The following is a 19,639-nucleotide window of genomic DNA, read 5'->3' on the forward strand; positions in this document are numbered from 1 at the left end:
AGCTGAAGAGAAACACAGTCCCTTCAGGCCGCAAACCGGCAGGTCTCCGGGGGGGGAGGCCTTGCTTGCCCCGCCTGCCCGGCCCGGGACGCGGCTCAGGCAATCCACCGGCAACTCCTCGCTGCTTGCGCTCCGGGAAAACCGCTATTTCGGAGGAAGTCTCGCCCTTCCCGGCAGAGGAGGAGGCACCGCAGCCCCGGTGGTCCGGCTCGCCCAGCCGTTGGGCGGCGGCGTGCGCGCGGCGGCGGCACCCCAACGGCCGGGCTCGCGCCCCAACGGCCACCCTCCCGCCCGCCGGCGGCGGCCGCCGCCGCCAATGGCGGCGCGTGGCGCTCTCGCGAGAGCTGCCCGGTAAACAGCGCTGCGCTGAGGGCCCTCCCGCCGCCCTCCTCCTCCTGCCATTAGCGGCGGAGGAGGGGGCCGTGCTCGCAGAGGCGCCGGCTGCAGGCAGCGAGCGAGGAGCCGGCGGGAGGGCGGCGCGCAGAGGTGAGTGCCGCGGGCAGCCGGCGCAGCCTTCCGCCCCGGGGCGCCCCTCAGCCCAGCACAGTCCAGCCTTCTCTCCCGACGGGGGCTGGAGGCGGGGAAGGAGCCTTCTCCCGGCGTGGTGCGGAGGGAGACCCTGTCATTGGAGACTGGAAATCTCCTCTCTGTCTTCCCTCTCTTCCCCCCCCCCCCACCATGAGGCAGCAGGAGCAGCCATAGCCGTAGAGTCTGGGAGAGGGTAGTGTTAGCCGTGACTGCTGCCCTGTTTGAACTCCTCCTGGGGAAGGAGGGTGAGAGGTGACTCCCTCCTTTGGAGACGCAAGGGCTGTTTGCCCGCCAGACTTCGGCGCGCTCCCCTTCAGGTTACTTCTGCCCCTTCCCCCCCGCCCCGTGGCCGAGCCGCCGGGCGGGCGGGCGGGCAGCGGCTGTGGAGCGGCAGCGGAGGGGGCTGCCGCGCCCTGCGGGGGCACAGACCGCCCGAGCTCACGTCCCCCGGTGGGTGCCACCCCTCTATCCCCCTTGGGGTGGGAGTGGAGGGGGACAGGGGACGGTTAGGAGAGCCCCGGCTGCCGCTGGGCGGGCGCGTGGTCCGCGCGCCCCCGGGCGGGCGGCCGTTGGCCGTTGGGCACGGCGGGCTGCGGGGGCGGTGGGCGCGCGGGCCGAGGAGCCGCCGCGGCCGTTGGGCTTGCGGGGCTCTCCGGGGCGGCAGGCTCGGCATTTCGCGGGGTGGGAGACGAGGTCGGAGGCGTGGGGACACGGCGCGGTGCGCGGGAGAGGTCGGGCTCGGCTGCGCCTGGGAGGCGGGAGGTGCTGCGGGGTGTACGAGCGGCGCTCAGCGCAGCTTTCTAGCGTGAGGGTGCGCTCTTAAATAAATAAGTAAATAAGTAGAGGCACAAACTAATCTCTGTACTATACTTAAAATGACCTGCCCCCCGCCCCCCCCCCCGCCGTTTCTATTCTCTCAGATGAACAAATCGAAAACTGCTCTTGTAACGTTTCCCCAGACTCAAAGGAGTTTTGGATTTGGCCTATAGTTTGACAGTTCAGCTTTTGCTCTGCTTGCGTTAGCCGACTTACAGTAACTTAGGTGGGCATCAAAGTTAAATGCTGAGAAGTACGAGATGTCTGTTAAAAAAACAACAACAAAACAAAATTCAAACAGCGTGGATTACAGGAACGGACTTTTCACGTGCGTGCTGGAAGCCTGCCTCCACTGATGTTATATACCTGTCTTCCTGTTGCAAAATCCGGAATAGGAATAAATGACCCTTGGAATAGTCTCTGAATGAACAGCAATGTTGAAGTTTAAGACCTAAAAAACCAAAACACCCCTCTCTCCAGCCCCAACCTGATAAGAGTCTCTTCTCAGATTTTTGTTAGGATGTGTTCATGTGATTTTGCTTTTTACTTGCTTTTTATTCAGGAGCAGTAAAATTAATTTTTGAGACCGCAGATATTGGGTTTTGTCACATATACTGATTCTGTGTTCTGATAGCAGTTTGGAGGGAAAAAAAAAGTCATTTCAAGTAGAGGAACCTTGTGAGTGTATATAGCACTGATAATCTCACTCAGCTGCTGTGCATGTTCTATAAAACATGCCTAAACATACACAGAAATCTTAAAAGCAGTTTTCCTTCCTTATCGCTTAGAAACTTAGGGGTGAAACAGTATCAGTCTTAACTTTACTCAGAACGCTAGCAGAAATGCTTGTAGATGCTCTGACGTGCCGCTAATCTGAGAGATGATAAGCAATGGTCATGTTCACTCTATGTGAGGAATCTGTTACTGTAGCTAATGGAATTGACGCGGTTTTCTGTGATACACGCATTCATGCTTTCCTGCTCCTATAAAAAGGGTATTTTGAATTAGGAAAAGTCAGCTTTGTTCTGTGGAATTGAAATTTAGCTGTTTTTCACTGCATACACAGCATGGTGTATGTTCACTTTAAAATATTGATTAACAGGCTTAAACAATTCTAAAAGTAAATCTTCTATGTCACTTCCATTTCAGAGGAAAAATAAAACCATAAACGTCTAACTAAACAGAATTCAGAAGCAAATATTTATAGCAGACAGGTATTATGCTTTATTTCTTGAGCCTAATCTGCAGAAAGTTAATCTTTAAAAAACCTCAAGCCCTATTAACTTGCAGTGATTGGCTCAGCCTGCTATGCTCTCAGTGCACAATGAGAGACTATCCCCAGGAGAGCATACATTTTGGACTTCTGTCAAGCGAGCCATTGTGAGCCTAATTGTGCAAACCTGCTGTTGCTGATCTTTGAAGGTCTGACCCTGTGCTTAGTGGAGTCCATGGTGGACCTCTCATTGATGGAAGTGATAGGGGATTGCGCACTGACAGTAGTAGAATAGAATTTATAACTTCTTATGCACATGAGTGAGGTTTGTCTACCTTGTTGTTTCTCTCTCTCTCTCTCTCTCTCTCTCTCTCTCTCTCTCTCTCTCTCTCTTTTTTTTTTTTTTTTTGAGTCTGTTGGTGACTGCAAGGAGCTTAGTGCTCCTCAAACTGTGACTATTTTTGTCCGCTGTACCTGATTAGTTTGTGAAGTTGTTTTGTTTTTAAAAACAAATCCTTCCCCCCCATAAATTCAGTTTCCACTTAGTCCACATTTATTCCAATAGACACGTTCTTTTCTCAGCAAGTATAAGCAGGGGGTTAAAATGTAAAGCTGAACTTTATAAAGATAAAGATGTAAAGATAAACTTTGTTTATCTATTCTAAGAAGAAATACAGGGTAGATGTGTTTATTACGATTAAAAAAATTACCTCTCTGAATACGGTATTCATCAGCACAATAGAGTAAGCGGATATTATATGGTAAATGGTTTGCTGTTGGTCCCCTAGAAAGAGGCTTTGTATGTCTTAGGGTAATGACAGTTGACATAAATCAAACATACTATTGTCCACAAAAATCACTTAATCTTCTCTTGTTCCCAGCTCACTTCAGCGTATAACCACACTTAGAGGAGACCTGCCGTCCATAGTAGCTGCGTTACTGTAGCATGAAAATGTGGGTTTGGTAAATAAATGGATGAAGTTTAATTCTTCAGGATGGGTTGATGCATATATAATATAATTTTTAAAGTCTGATGACTAAATAACTGTTGAGAACCTCTTTTGTTGTGCAGGCAGAAATAACAGTGAGGGTAACCAAATCTCATGCTATGAGGTATGAAGTGGGAGCTATTACGAGGTATGAACTAACAGTTATTTTATGCATGGTGTGAATTTACATGGTAAATTGGGTATAAGATGAGGGATCATTTCCTTGAAGGTTCAGAAGTTAAGTCACTGTCAAAAACAGAAGAGTGCACTTGACCGTTTGATTAGTACGAAAAATCCTGCAGCTCTATAATCTAAAACTACAGAATAACTTTTGGCAGTCCCATTGCTCCTGCATCTACATGAGGGAACAATAGAACATTTTTCTTTCACAACAGTAAAAACCAAACAGGGACCGGGGAGATGAATGAATTAATCAGGAAGAATTCACTTTCCTTGTCATAAATCATTTGATCAGCATGGGAAGCATTAAAATGGGCAGTTGTCATACTTAATATTGTCTTTTACTTGTGAAATCACGTCATGTTGTGAGGCTTGCATTAATGCCTCTCCTAATATTCCCTAGAGACTGAAAAAGCAAAATAAAACAGCAGATTGGGAAAGTATATTAATCTTTATGCTTCAGGTATCTTCACTGATCATAGTACTTGCTCTTCTAATTTCTCACTAATTTTGACATCTCTTTTGAACTGTAAATTTAGAATGTAGTTGATGTACAGTTTGTAATATTTATACTTACAAACAATTAAACGTGCAATTTTTAGGTGAAATATGATTTTATATGAGTTACAGCTGAGTACTATATGATGAAGAAAATGGATACCTAGAATTTTAATGTAATAAACTTGCTTTAGAAGCCTGCTTCATTGTCAAAGCAGCAGCTGACTTCTTTCCTTTTACTAGTTAAAATGTAGAGTGATTGATTAAAATAGTAGTTCTGGGTGTATGTGCAACACACAGCAGCAATCATGTCCTGAAGCAGTAAAACCAGAGAAGACTATTTGCCTTTTAGTAACTAAGCACAGACAGTATTAAGTACTAGTTTGGTGCAAACAGGCTGCACAGATTGAGTTCATGAAAGCTGGGAGTGAATGAGAGGGAGGAAGTAAGAGGCTAACTCAGATATGTATGGGGAGAGGAACTGTGTAAGAGGAAGAGTGTTTATTGTATTGCAACTTACATTAGCTATGTCTCTTATGTTCCAGAGTTTGAGCCTGTGGTCGCTGGCATGCTGTAGAGGAGCTGCAAACTTAGCAAAGATCTTGGCATATTGGAATTCATTAAATTTCCTTCCACAGAGTGGAAACAAATAAGTTTTTGTTATCTTTTGAGCAGATGAAAGGTTGTGAGACCCATCTAAAAAAAAAAAAAAAGACCTTTCTCTACAGTGTATAATAAAGATACTAGTTTACAATTCTTTGAGAGTGCTGTGTGTAATGTCACATTAAGTTGTAAGGCACTACTACTGCATTGCTAAAATGTGCCAAGAAAATTTAGATATTAAATCTCTTTGTAGGAAAACAAAAACCAGTAAACAAACTACCGAGACAAACAATTAGAAAGCTTTAGTCAAGTGCCTACCTTGCTAGAAAGAAGTACTTGTTTTAGGGCTCTTTGTATGAGCTTATTATGTAGAAGAATAATGCTTATTCAGGATCCAGTTCTGCTTAAGCTGGGCACAGTTAAAAGGAAGCTGCTAGGGTTATGGCAAGCCATAGGCGATACAAATACAGTCAGCTTTTATATGCAGAAGGTTAGATAGGGAGGAAAAAAAAAGTCATACTTCTATAAGACCCATGACTACCCTGAAACTTCCTGCTAAGGAGGACTCGAGGGCTGAGCAGAAGACGCGTCTTGCCAAAAGTGGGGAGATGAGGTGTGCATAGGTGGGTTCTCCAGTGTTTACAATTATATTACGGTGTTTATGAACCGTCTCCCTGTCCCTGATGCAGCAGAGAGGCAGCGCATTCAGCACGCCCGTGCTCCACCTCGAACTTCTGGTACCATTGCTGAGAACCCCTGCAGCAGATAGGCATGTCCTCTTCCTGCAGACGGCAGCCAGTTTGGGAACTCTGAGTCTGCTCTCTGTGGAAAAGGGTCCATTCGTTTGTAGGGGATTGTTTTTTAAAGCTGGTCTCTCTCACAGATTGCCATTTTCTACTTCAGCTTTTCCAGCATGCTGTATGAATTGACACCTGCCTTTTAGAGAATAAGTAGAGCTGAGTCTAATACTGAGGAAGGTCTGAGTCAACTGCCATGTACCACCACCACAACAGCAATAGCTTCTCTCTTTATAAAGCCCTAGTGCTGCTTTTAAGTACAGTTATAAGATCCTGCTTATAGCTGAACTGGTAGAAAAGTTCTAAAAGGTATTTCATAATCTTCAGGAAAGGTATTTTCTACAAGTTAGCCCATATGCAGATTACCCAGCCTCAGAAACCCTTTACCGTATTTTCAAGTTACACTTATTAACGTTAGCCATCTTAGGTTTTCATATATCACAACAGAGCAAGCGGAGAAGATGACAGGACACAGGCATGGCCTGGTACGTTCACTTTATTTCCCAGTGAATGACTACCTCCTTGGCTAATTAGCTAGATCTGAACAAAAATGGGGAGAAGGTAGGAGAAGCTCTTAGCCCCAAGCGTTCCCCCTTCTTCCCATAAGAACTGAGAAAAATGTTGCCTTTTAGAAAAAATCCATTTTTGCCAAAGTAGCCAGGTAGAAATAGCAGACCTTAGTCCAGCAGCGTCAGGTTCCTTTTGTCTTGCCTGTGTATACTTGGATAGAGTTTATCACAGACACTTCTTAAAATTTGTTTTAATTATTTTTTACAATGAGTAGTTGCATAATGTGTTCCCAGCCCCTCCCTCTCACTGGAGCCTTATAAGGGAGGTAACCAGAATGCCAGCCAAATATCAGCCTGATGATGAAAGAATTGTTCCACTTAAAATGTCACTAATTTTTAGCATGCTGTGCCCTGTATAAAGGGGATAGCTCACGTTGGTAGTTCCACAGATAAAAGCATTGTGTGGTGTTGTTTTAAGGCAGTTGTTGTTTCTTGAAGTTAAAGATAACTAGATTCTTCTGTTTTGTGGTATTTAGAGCTTGGCAGAGCAAAAAAAGGAGAAGAAATTTGGTCAAAAAGTAAGGATTGAATGGGAGAACCTGTTTCTAAAAACTAGAAATTGAAGACTGAGAATGAAGTCTGTGTTTGAGAATAATTTAAGATATGCTTTACTAAGCACAAACATCTTGAACCGTAAGGAAACTCTGTTTTCAGAATATGAGCTTCTCTGTGGGATAGTAGACAGTCATACAGCAATGAGAGACGATGAAAGACATGGCTGTTACAAAGAGGTGACAGCCAGCTATTGAGACACGATCCTGTTTAGTGGAGTAATGGCTTTTGCCTAACAGATATTTGTGTAGTAAATACACTTGGTGAGACTTATTTACCAAGTAAGGTGTTTTTATGGTGAGGCTCAAAGTAGTGGCATGGCTTGGAAAGTAGTATGTGTATCAGAGGGAATTCTGACTTTCAAGATCAGGAGAATGAAAGGGGTTAGTGATACCAGCAGTGGTAATGTGCAACGTAGTGCAAGTGCATCTTTGTCCCTGGGTTTTGTTGGTTTTGTTTGTGTTTGGTTAGCCTGCTAAAGTGTAAAATACTCCGGCTGAGCAGCTGGGTTGATGTTTTTCATGACTGACTTGCCATATTTCACTTGTGTAAATTGTAAGTTTTCTTGTGCCTAAAGAAAACTTCTCTCAAATTAATCATTTTAAACCATAAGGAGACGGCTTAATTTCCTTCACTTCTTGAAGTTAGTTACAGCGTAGATCTTGGTTTCTGCTAACACTGTAGGAAATGCGTGATGAAGCCTGCTTTCAAAATATGGAGGGAAAATATTTTATATACATATATACTATATATATATATAAAAAACCATTTATAGTGAAGTCTTATTGTTTAGTTCTGCCACAGTCCTAATAGGCATAATTAGCATCTTATTAATTATGAAGTAATGATTAAGGACAGAGAAGCAAGATTTATTAAAGTAGGAATTTGCTACGACTTCACCTCTCAAATCTTGTATAGCAAATGTAATTAGATGTGTTCTCTTGTGTGGTTAATCTCTGTATGGAGGATTCTTTCTCTGCTTCGCTGTGTACATCTTCCCAGGGAGTTTTATTTAACAGAAAAGGAGAATTCATATAAAATATTTATTATGTGAGCATCTTGGCCCGCTTGTACTCTATACAGTGAAGTTGGATGTGGTGAGCTCACTGCTCAGATGCGTAAGTAATGATTAAAAACTTTTCAGTGTTTTTTCTCTATAGAAAAGCATTATGTTCACTATCACCCTTTGAATCATAGTTATTGAATAGTAATTGAGTGAACTTAAAGTCAGACAAAATTACATTAAGATGAATAAAAATCTATAGAGCCAGGACGGTTTCTTGGAAGTATTTGAAAAACACAAAAGTACAGAATATGGACACTATATCAAACAGATTTAGTAATCAAAGTTTAGCAGCTCTCCAGAGGAGAAAATAAAAACATGAGGATATAGCATAACGTGAATATGACTGACCTGAAGAGTAGTATCTGCTTAGGAGGGATATACACAAGAAGTCAAATAAAGCTCCTCATATTCCACAGCTGAATCTGAGTGTTACAACTGTCGTTGAAGTTGAGTTATACAAACCATGGAGTGGTTAGTCAGCAGCAAAAGTTAAGCCGTGGTTCTCAAGTTCACTGAACCACAAACTCTCGTCAACCCGCAACATGCTCCCTGAACTATCATGCCTCTTTGATTAAAAAAACAAACAAACAAGCAAAACACAGAAAAGGCTGTTCCATTGACCAAGCTGCGTGCTGTTGGCTGTTTTGTGGACCACATTTTGGAAGCCACTAAGCTATGGTATTAGGTACAGTTATCATTAGAAGTTGTTTCAGGTAAGAAAATGAATTATAGATTATTTATTCTTCCCTCTCTATAAGGTCATTGTAAGCAATCTTATCTTTCTTGGCAGATTGAGCTTGAGGAATATGCCTATTCTGCATTCTTTATATCCTTATATTCCTATCAGCACATACAGAACATGTACTTTAAGAGAAGTACTTCATGCTAACTGACAGCATTATAGTTGGAAATAGTTGAATTCTGGAATACTTTTTTTTTTTTTTTTATAATAAATGATTTCATTTGAGAGTGACAGCTTTTTCATTTCAAAGAGGAAAAAAAAGACCTGGAAAAACATATTTATTTTGGTTTGGAAGATGAAGGGAGTGGAGAACGCATGATTCCTTCCTCTCCCCATTACATCTTCTTTTTCCTCCCTTTCCTTCCTTTTCTCATGAGCCAACGATAAAGCTGGGGGGAGAAGAACAAAGTGGAATGCTTTAGATTTTCACATTTTCCTGGTACACCTTCAAAGAATTTGGACAAATTTTTAACTTATTTCATACATTGTAGCATGCACCACTTATAGACCAGCTCTAATTCTCAGTATTTAGTAGTGTGTACATGCTACGTTCCTTACACAGGAAGGAACACGCTGAAGTCACTGTGTGCTCCAGGTGCACAAGGAAATGCAGAGTCGTCTCCAAAGACTTGAGACCGTGTAGCTAAGTGTTATAGGAGAACACATGTGTAGGATTAAAATCTGGATTTCAGCTGTTCTGTCACGGTAGTAATATGTGGAAGGATGGAATTGTCCAGGTGAGGATTTTGTATGTTTACCAGCTAATTTGAGTGTATAAATCCTTGCATTTCCAGAGGATTGTTATACTTGGGTTGTAATTTAGACCTGGGTGAACTTCTTCAAAGTTTCCTGTGACAGGAACAGTGAAGCATCCTCCTGTCTTCCAAGATTTACTCTTCTGCTGCTTAGTCATGATGAGGAGTGCAATGTGATTATTGTACTGATATCATCAATCCTACTGATAGTGCTGTGAGTATCAGACTGTGGGCATGTTAGTGGGTTTACCAACATGTGGAGATTTGAGTTCAATCATGGATACGTAACTCTAACCACAACTCTTTCCATCAGTATCAGTGGTGCTTTACTGTGAGGTGACTTGAAAGAACTTTCTACTTGATTTTTCAGAACTCATCTGACTACAGTTGCATGGTCCCTGCTATAACAGTACTGCATGCCCTGTGTTCCCACTGCAAGTGTTGTCTCTGACGGCTATGGTTCCTTCATCTCTCCAAAGTCCCAGGCTCTCGTTGGAATGGCATTAAGTCCCATTTAATCCTGAGGGGCACCATATTCATGTTAATTCTTTGCTGTTTTTCACAGGCATCTAAGCCAATTGTGTGGTGGCAAATGGAAAAAAAAAAAGGGCAAAACCATTTTTGTGCTAGGCACAAAAGGTGAATGTTGCGTTGCCCAAATCGGAGATGAAAGCACTTCACTTGTATGAATTGACTATGACCTACACCACTGATTTCAGCAGCTGCTCACGGCTTCTGCTGCAGCCTTGCTGCTAACAACCTGGAACACCTTTGCTGGAACTAGCAAAGTGGTTCCTTGAAGCCTGCCAAAAATGCTGCCGCCTTCATTTTCACTCTTCAGTACGATGCAAGATTCTGGCCACAGTGAGGGTATAAAGAGGAAACAGGCTTACATGTTATCTGTTTAAATAAGCAAAATACCACCCTGCTTTGTAAAATAATCTTTACAATCAAAAGCACTTTTTAGAAAAAACATGCGTAGATACACATGCCTTTTTTTCATGCTTGCTATAGATCACAGCATTTGAAAGTATTGAAAGAACAGGGGACAGTCAAAAATGGAAAAGGAAGTAAGTAGTTATAAGGTAACCTGAGCAAAAAATAGTTATACTCTAATAAAAATCGGGTAAGTTTAGCTCCCTCCTGCCCTTTTTATCAAGCCAGCAGTAAAATTCAAACAGCCCGTTTCAATTTTGTTTCGGTCTCGGTCAGTTTCAGACTGTGATGCTGGATGAGCCTGTTTTGTTTAAGAAGTAGAAACTTAGGAATGATTGTTGAATACAACAGTTTCCATTAGACTATTTGCCTCTTTAAAAAGAAGTAACGGAACCTGTTAGCGTTTGTGGTTTTTTTCCATGTAGAAGCTCACTTTTGAGACTAGTCATACTTGACAGGATCCTCCTTATTTCTACTTGACTGTAGTTCCCTCAGTCTGAGAAACACAACATAAATGCATTTTCTTGGTTCTTTTGTGCAAGTGCTTTTAAAGCAGTCTTTTCATCTTTAAAGAACCTGCTATGCAGAGTAAGAGTAAATTTCTGTATTCTTGCGTAGGACATAGGAGACCTATAGTGAGCCTGCGTCTGCCTTGTGTACAGTTGAAGAATGTAGCTGCACGATGAGATTTTCCTCTGTCATTGTGAAATCTTTGTGCTTTCCCTCCTTCACTTTGCTGCCGGGGCAGGGCTGGATTTCACTGCAAAGATGTTGGTTAAGTAAGGTTTCTCCCTGCTTCTCTTTGAATTGTAAGGTAAATCCTCTCCAGATATCGCAAACTAATAAAGCACAGTAAGTGCAGTGCAGATTTAAATTCCATATTTGTCTTGGATGGAAGGCCAGACTTCTGTCTGGAACGTTTGAATCTGCACTTAGGGTGCAGCTTCCTTGTATTCAAGGGTGGTGATCATCTTGTCAACAAAGCATCTGATTTACAAGATGAAGTCACTTGCAGAAGTAGGCTCCCATCATGTGTGGATATCCAGGGAGGGAAGCAAGGGCTCTTTTGCATGTGAAATAGTAAGTGCTGCACCTGTTTGTGCTTTTTCCTCTTCTTTGCTCTTTTGTTGTGAGGATAGATCAGGAATATAGTTTGTGCTTGATCAAGAACGTAGCGCTTTTAAGGGAAATAAAGTTTAGTGGACCAATGCTTTGATAAGAAAGCTGCACTGAATGCATTCTAATGGTTTTCTGAATTAATGGTATCTAAATTAATATTTGCCAGTGAAGAATATATTCATAAAATAAAAAACACTTAGAAAGGTCTTTGTAATTTTTGACTTCCTTTGGTACCATACTCAATGCTACTTCTACGCAAGAACCCTCTTTTGTTCTCATCAACTTAGAGGCAGAAGGGACCGAAGGAAACTCCAATCTCTCTTCTAAATACCCAGAAGATATTTTGAGGTGACAGGCAGAGAGACAATACGCGCATGTACCAAGATATCTTTACAGGTGGTTTTGATGCTTTGTGGGATACTGACCACGCTTGACACTGCATAATTCACAGGCATGATTCAGTCAGTCAAGTTAGAAGCTGTTTACAGAGCACCAAAATTCAGAAAGCCTTTGTCTTCAAATGACACGCAGCATTGAGAGAAAAGAACGTACCTCTGAATTTGCTGAGCAGCACCACACTCCTAATAGTGCATTGCTGTGTTAATACTCAATTACCTTGTGTCATTTGAGCACAAGAGTTCAGATTAGTTTATACCATTGATTGATTTTTCAAAAATACTGTTCTGGATTGTATTTGTGATGTTTACAGTTTAGCTTTCTAGCAAACTTAATTAACTGGGATTTATGTAATGCTTTCCAGTGGATGTGGGGATTTATTATGAGAAATGAAAATTGATGTTCATGATCAAAGCTTTTGATCTTATATTATCTGTGTCCTTTTAACATGACCCTGTGTTCTTAAAGCAGAGTTTCAAGAAGTGGGGGTTTTGTGTTTTGTTTCGGTTTTTGCTTTAAGTTTGGATTACTTGCTTCATGTCCCTTAACTGGCAAGAAGACTATACCAAGATTGCTGATGACATGAGTCCTTGAAACAGAGTAGTTTATTCAAGACAACTGTATATTTGTATGCTGAACTTTCTTCAAGGAAAATACATGGGAGTTAAACTGTTAACTCCAGAAACCAGAAACCCTTTAGTTTTGGCTGCAGAGCTGAACTGCACGGGGAGCTCCAGCGAGCTTCCCCTCGCCAGCTGTCAGCATGGCCAAGCAGGTACGCTGGAAGGAAGGCTGGTGGCAGCTTGCATGCGGGGCTGAACTATTGCTCTGGGCTGCCCTCCTTTTGCATGACTGCAACATGCTGAGAGTCAGGAGGTCTTGGTTTTTCCTGCCCCAAAAGTATGGGGTTGCATATATGTCTTTAAGAAATACTTAGCTTAGTTCACAGTTTGTAAAACACCCCGGGAGGCTTTCACAAAAGATGCTAGGGAAAAGCAATTCATGTTTTGAAGGAATGTACTATTTTGAGGGAGGGTAATTCGTTCTCTCCACCTCCTTCAGTCCTTGGCCTTTCACATGGTATCAACACAGGAAGTAACTCTTACAGATGCTTTGTGATGTGGTTCCTAATTTATTGAGAGCTGGACTGAGATCCATTGACTCATTTCACGTAAGCCACAAAAGAGCTACTTCCAGTTATTGCCTGGACCAGGTCTTCAAGCTGGAAGACGCCATATCCGACTGCCAGCCATGCCTCACAAGAAACACGAGAGAGACGAGCTTACATTACAAATATTTCAACGTTATAATTCAGCCTTTGAAGTTTTGGCACTTATTTGGCAAAGGATATCTGCAGAGAGCTATTTTTAGCAAACGCTATATTTAGAGCTTCAGATCTTCATCTTTTTGTGGAGAATATTTTTACTGCCTGTGAGGTGCCCAAAGTTAAAGGATGTAAAAATGACAAGATGCTCAAACCACAGTTGGATTCAAATTCTCTTAACTCTGGCGGAAGCTGAGCGTATCCACGTTAAAGAGACAGTTGCCCAGTCCTGCTTTGCTGAAGAGTCCAGTGCTCTGTTGTGGAGATGGGGACAGGGGAGGGATGCCACCTAATTTGGTTGCTTTATTTAGCCCTTAGAACATATTTTAACTCTAAGTTGTATCCATTTGCTGTAGGGCTACTTTTTGATGAGGCTGGGTTTCTGAAAGTGCTTGAGGAATCTATTATAGACACAACCAACAGTTGCAGACTTTTGAGATGATCAGGAGAAGCAAATTGCTAAATCCTAAGGTTGGTGCCTGGTACCCTCATTGTAGTGAGGGCTGACATTGTATCAGTTGCCAGGTGGGATTCATCTACCTTCACGTAGGTGCTTAAAAGTTGCATATCCAAGCCTAAGCTAGGCATCCTAACTTGCCGTGTACTCAGTGGAGGTGAAAAAGCACTTTCAGAAGGGGATTCCTCTAAACTGCCTTAGGAGGAGGCATCTGCTTCTTCCTTCTATGAAGGTAACTATTTTACTTAATTATTTTTGCACTCTGCCTCAATAGCTCGTAAAACAAAGATTAACATATATTTCAGGAAAAAAAAAAAAGACAGGTGCAAGCAAGGCCCCAGTGTCCTGCCTGTTGTGCTGCCTTGCATGCATGTATGTGCTCTTACTGCCCCATGAATGTGACTTCAGAGTACTGTTTCCTATGGCAGTGGGTAGTTCAGCAAGGATAAAATTAGCTGGCCTCACCTTGGTAAAATCTCTCTGCAGGTGCATGCAAAAAACTTGGGAATTCACAGACTCCTTTTGTTTGGCAAACAGTGTAGTCAGAATAGGTTTAATTTCCTCCAAAAGAACATGAGAATGTGCTTCCTCAATAGCAGCTGTGAAAGCCCCAGGGCCCAGTGTAAATATTGGTGTAAGTAGGTATGGCTCCTCAGCAGTTGTACTTTTGAGAAACCCAGTGCTCAGCTTAGCTGAACTCTGATCTTTTTCCTGTCTCATCGTGTAAATATAGTTTTCCCATAGTTCGTTGTGCCATTTAACGTTCAGAAAAAAATGTTTTATGAAACCCTATTTTTAAGTGCGCAGATCTTATTTTTCAAACATGCGTATCTGTATGAAGTCTTGCCAGAGAAATAGCTTGCCTTTCCCTAGTGCTCAACTGCTGACCTGATCTGACTCCGTAATACTAAACTAAAGGTAAGAGTCAGGACTGCTGCAGTGATTTTGTTTCTCAGCTGTTCTTTCAGGTTTCTGGCAGCTTATACAAATTACACTTTGTGTTTCACATGGTGGTGTGGTGTTGCATAGTGGATTTCTTTTTTTTAATGCTTCTCAAATAGAGGTATTTTCCTCTCCCCACACAGCATGTAAAGCTCGGTGGTGTTTTTATGAAGTGAGGATGCTGTATGTGAGAAAAGCCTTGGGAATTAGGGGCACTGTTACTGCAGCTCTGTGCACTCTTGACACGGAGAGTGAATGCGATGGGGGTTCAGGAATGCTGGAGTTGCCCTGGCGTTTTTTGGCTAGTCTGATTACTTGTGCCTCAGTTTCCTCATTTCTAAAATCAGATTAAAGCTGTCCTCATATTTTAAGAACAACATGTGGCGAGTGTTATGTCAGCCCATATGTCACCTCGGCTATGCTAATATTTTTACTACTAGTAAAAGAGGGGAGTGGGGATGGATCTGTTCCCCAGACCTGTCCACTGCAGACCTGCTGTTACAAGGCAGGGTTTGCTGCTCGAGTTCTGCCTTCCCCCTCTTTTAAATCCTCCGAGCATTGAGCCCGGGTTCGTTTGCTTCCCTTCGTAGTTAACGGCGATACTACCGCTGACCGGCTTTACAAAGATGTTGTGTTTTACGTTTCCGTTTTGCAAAATACCTTGAGATTTGGATAGAAAATACTTTCAAGTGAGGCAAAGCCCTTATTTGCTTGATGAAGGCTGGGAGGCAGAGACATCACGCAGGGGAGTGGAATAACGTCTGCAGCTCTCGTTCACTGGAAGAGACTTTCGAGCGTTACTGTGAGGAATATCCCAAAGGAGAGAAAAGCAGCTTGAGGCTTGGTAATAACCCCAAGAGACCTTTGCAGCTTTGGGCAAGGTGGAAGCGGGAGGGCGCACCCTGCTCTCCTGGAGGCTGCCGGCCCAGCAGCTGCCCTGGGCTTGCAGGGCCCCACGCAAGAATTTGTTCCTGGGATGCAAGAAAAAAAAAAAAAGAGAGAGACTAGCCTCCAGATCTTGCTCCCATGCCTATGCTATGGTCTTAGACCTGAGGAGAGTAATGAAACTTTAATTGTGCAGCTAGGCTAAGGAGGTAGGGCTCGCTATTGATTGGGGCAGGCTCTGTGGAATAAAAAGCTAGTTTTAGCACAGACTTTCTCTGACTGCCAGGGGTGATTTTATGGGGTTTTCTTTCTGAGATGAGTGGAAGTGAAATGTGTTTTTAAGGCTCAACTGAAGCTACAGTTAATCATCTGAGGAATCACAAATGTAAATGTTTTTGATTCTGTACTAATGCTACACTATTAGACTCACTTCTCTTCCTTTTTTTAATATTCTTTATATCTTCAGAAGAAGTAAAAAGAAGATAGCACCTGCTTTCTAGTGACTTATGAAATTAAGTACTCTTTTTTTTACCCTGTGTTATTTCAGTGGGACAAACTACATTCCTGTTGTTACATACGGCTGTACTGGGAAACTCGTAAAACTTTCCAAATGTCATCCATTTATCAATACTTCTAAAGACAGCTGGTTAGTGTTATTTGCGTATGAGCAACGGAACGTGTAAACGTTGATTAGGGAGTCATTCAAATGAGTATTTCACAATAGCAACATTTAGCCAAGGGTGAACGTAGCACAACCTGGAAATGTTATCACCAAACTTGGCCACTTGCAGTATATGAATATTTAGTTGTCCTTTCCCATACTTTTTAATGTATTTTTTCGATATTTTTTCCTCCGATTTCTGAGATTAGAATGAAATTTCAACCCCATCTTTGGAAGCAAAAAAAAACTTATCTTGCCACACACCCTTCCAAGTGCATGATTAGACAGATTAATGTCTCTTCTGGAGTTGCCAGAGTACTTAACCATTTCTCCACTCTGATAAAATGGAGTGGCTCATAGAAGTCCAGTTACAAGAAAGGGGCCACATGCCTGATAATTTTGGGGTCAGTTTGAATAGTGTGTTTTCAGAGTATGTATTACTAAATTTTTGTTACTACGTCTTTAGTATCTTTCTTAAGACTGCAGGGTCCTTGTATGCGTGAACTCATTAAGACTCCTAACATTACCTGCTAGATCCAGGACTGATATGTCTGTTTTCACTTAAGGTAACTGAGGCACACGCTAAGTAGAATTTTTTTGTGTGTATGTAGGGTTTTGATTCTACCCCAAGTCACGTGGGAAATGGAGTAGAACCCTGATCATCTGTTACTTAATGCTGTTTCCTGTGCTGTTAACCGCAAGAGCATCCTTCCTCTATTACAGACATCATTCACAACTTAAAAAAACAAAAACCAAAACCAAAAACATAAATTGTTCATGATTTAAATGTTTGGCTCATTGGCAAATACCAGGAATTTAGTGTATTTGTTATTCTGCAGAAAGGATTGTCCATCTCAAGTCACTCTTAGGGATGCTACTAGGGGATGCATTAGGGATTCCTTTGCTGGTAATGCATCTGGTAGAGTCAAGTAGGGTAAAATGAGAGGAGACACACTGCCAAACAAGTGAGAAACTAGAGAGGGCCTGAAGGTGGGTGTTCCTGGTGTTTTACTGTAGACCAGGTACCTGACTTTGCTCTCAGTCTCTACTCTCAGCCTTCCTTGGGTGATCATAAAACTACTCCAATTTGAACATAAAGTGTGTCAGCATTGCTGTTTGCGCTTTCATGCCTGTGTTGGCTTTGTTCAACAAACAAGAACCAAGCAGTGCTCCAGGAGGAGCATTTGGTTTTGGCTTCCAGAGCGAGCGTTAAGCGTAGCACAAACCCTTTCCAGTCTTTGTAAATCTAGCCAGGGTTATTTGTCAGTGATGTATATCAGCTCCTGTGTAGCAAGACTGATGTGTGCACCGTCAAGGTTATGGGTGTCTAGTTTTTCATTCTGATCAATCTCAGCATAACCATTTTCATCAAAAGCAAATGACTTGTCTTCTGTATTGATGCAGCTTAAAGTAAAAGGGACGTGAAGTAGTAGTCCTGGCCTAGCAGAGCTCCCCACTCCTTCAGCCCACTTCCAAGTGGAGCCAGCAGAAGTCAGTGTAAGAAGAATGTAACTCTTTGGTGAGAGTTAACGTTTGTCAAACATTTCTCACGGTTAGGCTGTGTTTTTATGTTATGCCTAATGCGATCTAACTGGCCCCTGTGAAAAAGGGACAGTCATAACTCTCCTGCCCTCTTGTCGCCACAAGCATATCTGAACCCTGCCTTTGGGTTGTGCATAGTCTAAATTGAGGTGCCTGCAAAAGGGACAGTCCCGTTCCCTTGGCCCCGGGCCCATCCATATGTTTCAGCACTCCCCTTGACTGGATTTAGCAGTTGTGTGGTTGTGGGGTGGAACAAGCTAACTCACTGATCTTATGGAAAATGATCATGTTTTTACAGGGGTGGGGGAGGCTTGTAGCTTAGTTTTGTCAGATTGGTGAGCTGATCAGCTCCTCTTGTGGCTGTGTTGCAGCAAACTGCAATATCAGGAAAACAGTAGGAGTTCGTGGCCAGGATCTGAAGAATCAACGCAGAGAGGGCGAGATCTCACCCTCCAGAAAGCAATTCAAGGACCTGCATTGACGCTCCTTGAAACAGGACTTGGCAGCAGTTTCCATCCTTACTGTGCAAGGGCTTTGTGCCTGGGGCCCGTCTCCATAAGAAACGTTAATGTTAAATAGTATTTCAGAAGTGGAAATGATCTCATTCTTTCTACAGCTTATTTGGGTTTTTCTCTGATTGCTATTTATGGGAAGTAGCGGGTTAGATCCAACTTGTCATGCATTCCAGATCACTGCCTGGAAGACTTTTTTATTTGCCACTCCATCCATCTCCATCTTTAACCTTTGTTGGTGCTGAACTGGTGTTTCCTTTCAGATTTCCTGCAGGTAACTCCACTTGTTTTCATCTCTGCTTGATGGATAAAGTGGAGGCATAATGACGTTTCCTCGCGTTATAGGGCTATAGAGACTTATACATTGAAAAGGAGCAGTGAGGGCCGTTCCGTGGGAGCAGAGGTATAGGTTTCACTTCTACTTTGCTATAAAGCCTAAACCTTTGTATGAAGTGACCCATGTTCCACGAAGAGTGCTTCTTTCTGATAAGTCTTGATCCTTTTCTCAGCTGTTCAGAGCATATTTAGCCCTCAGGACAAGTTGCAGGACTGGTTGTTCTGAAGGCTTTCTTGGTAGGAGAGTTTTGCTCCTGGAGAGGTTGTCTTTGTCATTCTCTTATTTTTGCCATAATCGTTTTCATCTTGAAAGCATATGAAACTGGATTCTTTAGGATATATTTGGAAATCTGATACTTCTTGCATGTTTAACCGTAGCATAGCAGCTACACTGCAGCTTTAGTACCTTCTAGAAACTTAAGTAGATGAGCAGATGTCATCTGTTCCTTTTCCCTCTCATCTTCTCGTGTAGCTGGCTGTGGCGAGAGCTTTTGCCCACACCCTGCTTTTGCTTCTCTTGTCCTTTAACTAGGAAACCAGATAATTGAATCAAATGTCTGAGATTAATTTAAAGGAAAACACCACCCATTTTGAGTGAGCTTTCTCAGGCCGAGACTGGAGAATGAACTTCCACAAGAACTAACGACCACGACAAACCTCATGAAGTTTCACTTAAGTGCAGATCTTTCTTTTGTTTCGTGTCTTTCTCTGACCTCTCTAGAAGTGTGGATATGTGATTGTGTAGGAGGGGTTGCATATATACACAGACATCTATAACAAAACCCTCCAGTGGTCACACTTCAGCCCTGAAGGAGATGGGGAGAGTTGTGACAGATTAACCAATTGGCTGCTGGATGACTCAGATTTCATGAAGACAAGGCTCTGAGAGTCTGAGTGCATCTGAAAGAGTTGCTTTTCCCTACAGCTAAGCATCTAAATCTCAGAGAGATAAAAACTCCAACTACCTGCTTGCAGTGTCAAGCAGATCGGTGAAATAAATAAGAAAATATGGTTTGGGTTTTTTCACCTTTCTCTGCTGCTGACAGTAGTTTGTTGAGCAGTATTTTTGCTTTCAAGGTAATGTATAGCTGCTGCTGGAATGCAAAAATATGATGGTATGGACCCCCCAACTCTTCTACCCTAAATTTGTCTGATAATAAGGCAGAATGGTAGTAGTCACACTTTTCAGTTGTCCTTGTTATTATTGTAGGGACTGTGATC

At 42.5% G+C, this 19,639-nt stretch overlaps 1 protein-coding gene across 1 annotated transcript in view; it reads left to right on the forward strand.

Moving 5' to 3' along the window:
- The first annotated feature begins 321 nt into the window (after positions 1–321).
- Positions 322–19,639, forward strand: part of STK38L (serine/threonine kinase 38 like) — a 51,772-nt gene continuing 32,454 nt past the window's right edge. The window contains exon 1 of the mRNA XM_068950128.1: positions 322–486. The gene's annotated coding sequence lies outside the window, so the exon portion shown is untranslated. The remainder of the gene's footprint in view (positions 487–19,639) is intronic.

The sequence above is a fragment of the Struthio camelus genome, chromosome 1 (genome assembly GCF_040807025.1).
Source record: "Struthio camelus isolate bStrCam1 chromosome 1, bStrCam1.hap1, whole genome shotgun sequence".
Lineage (NCBI taxonomy): Eukaryota > Metazoa > Chordata > Aves > Struthioniformes > Struthionidae > Struthio > Struthio camelus.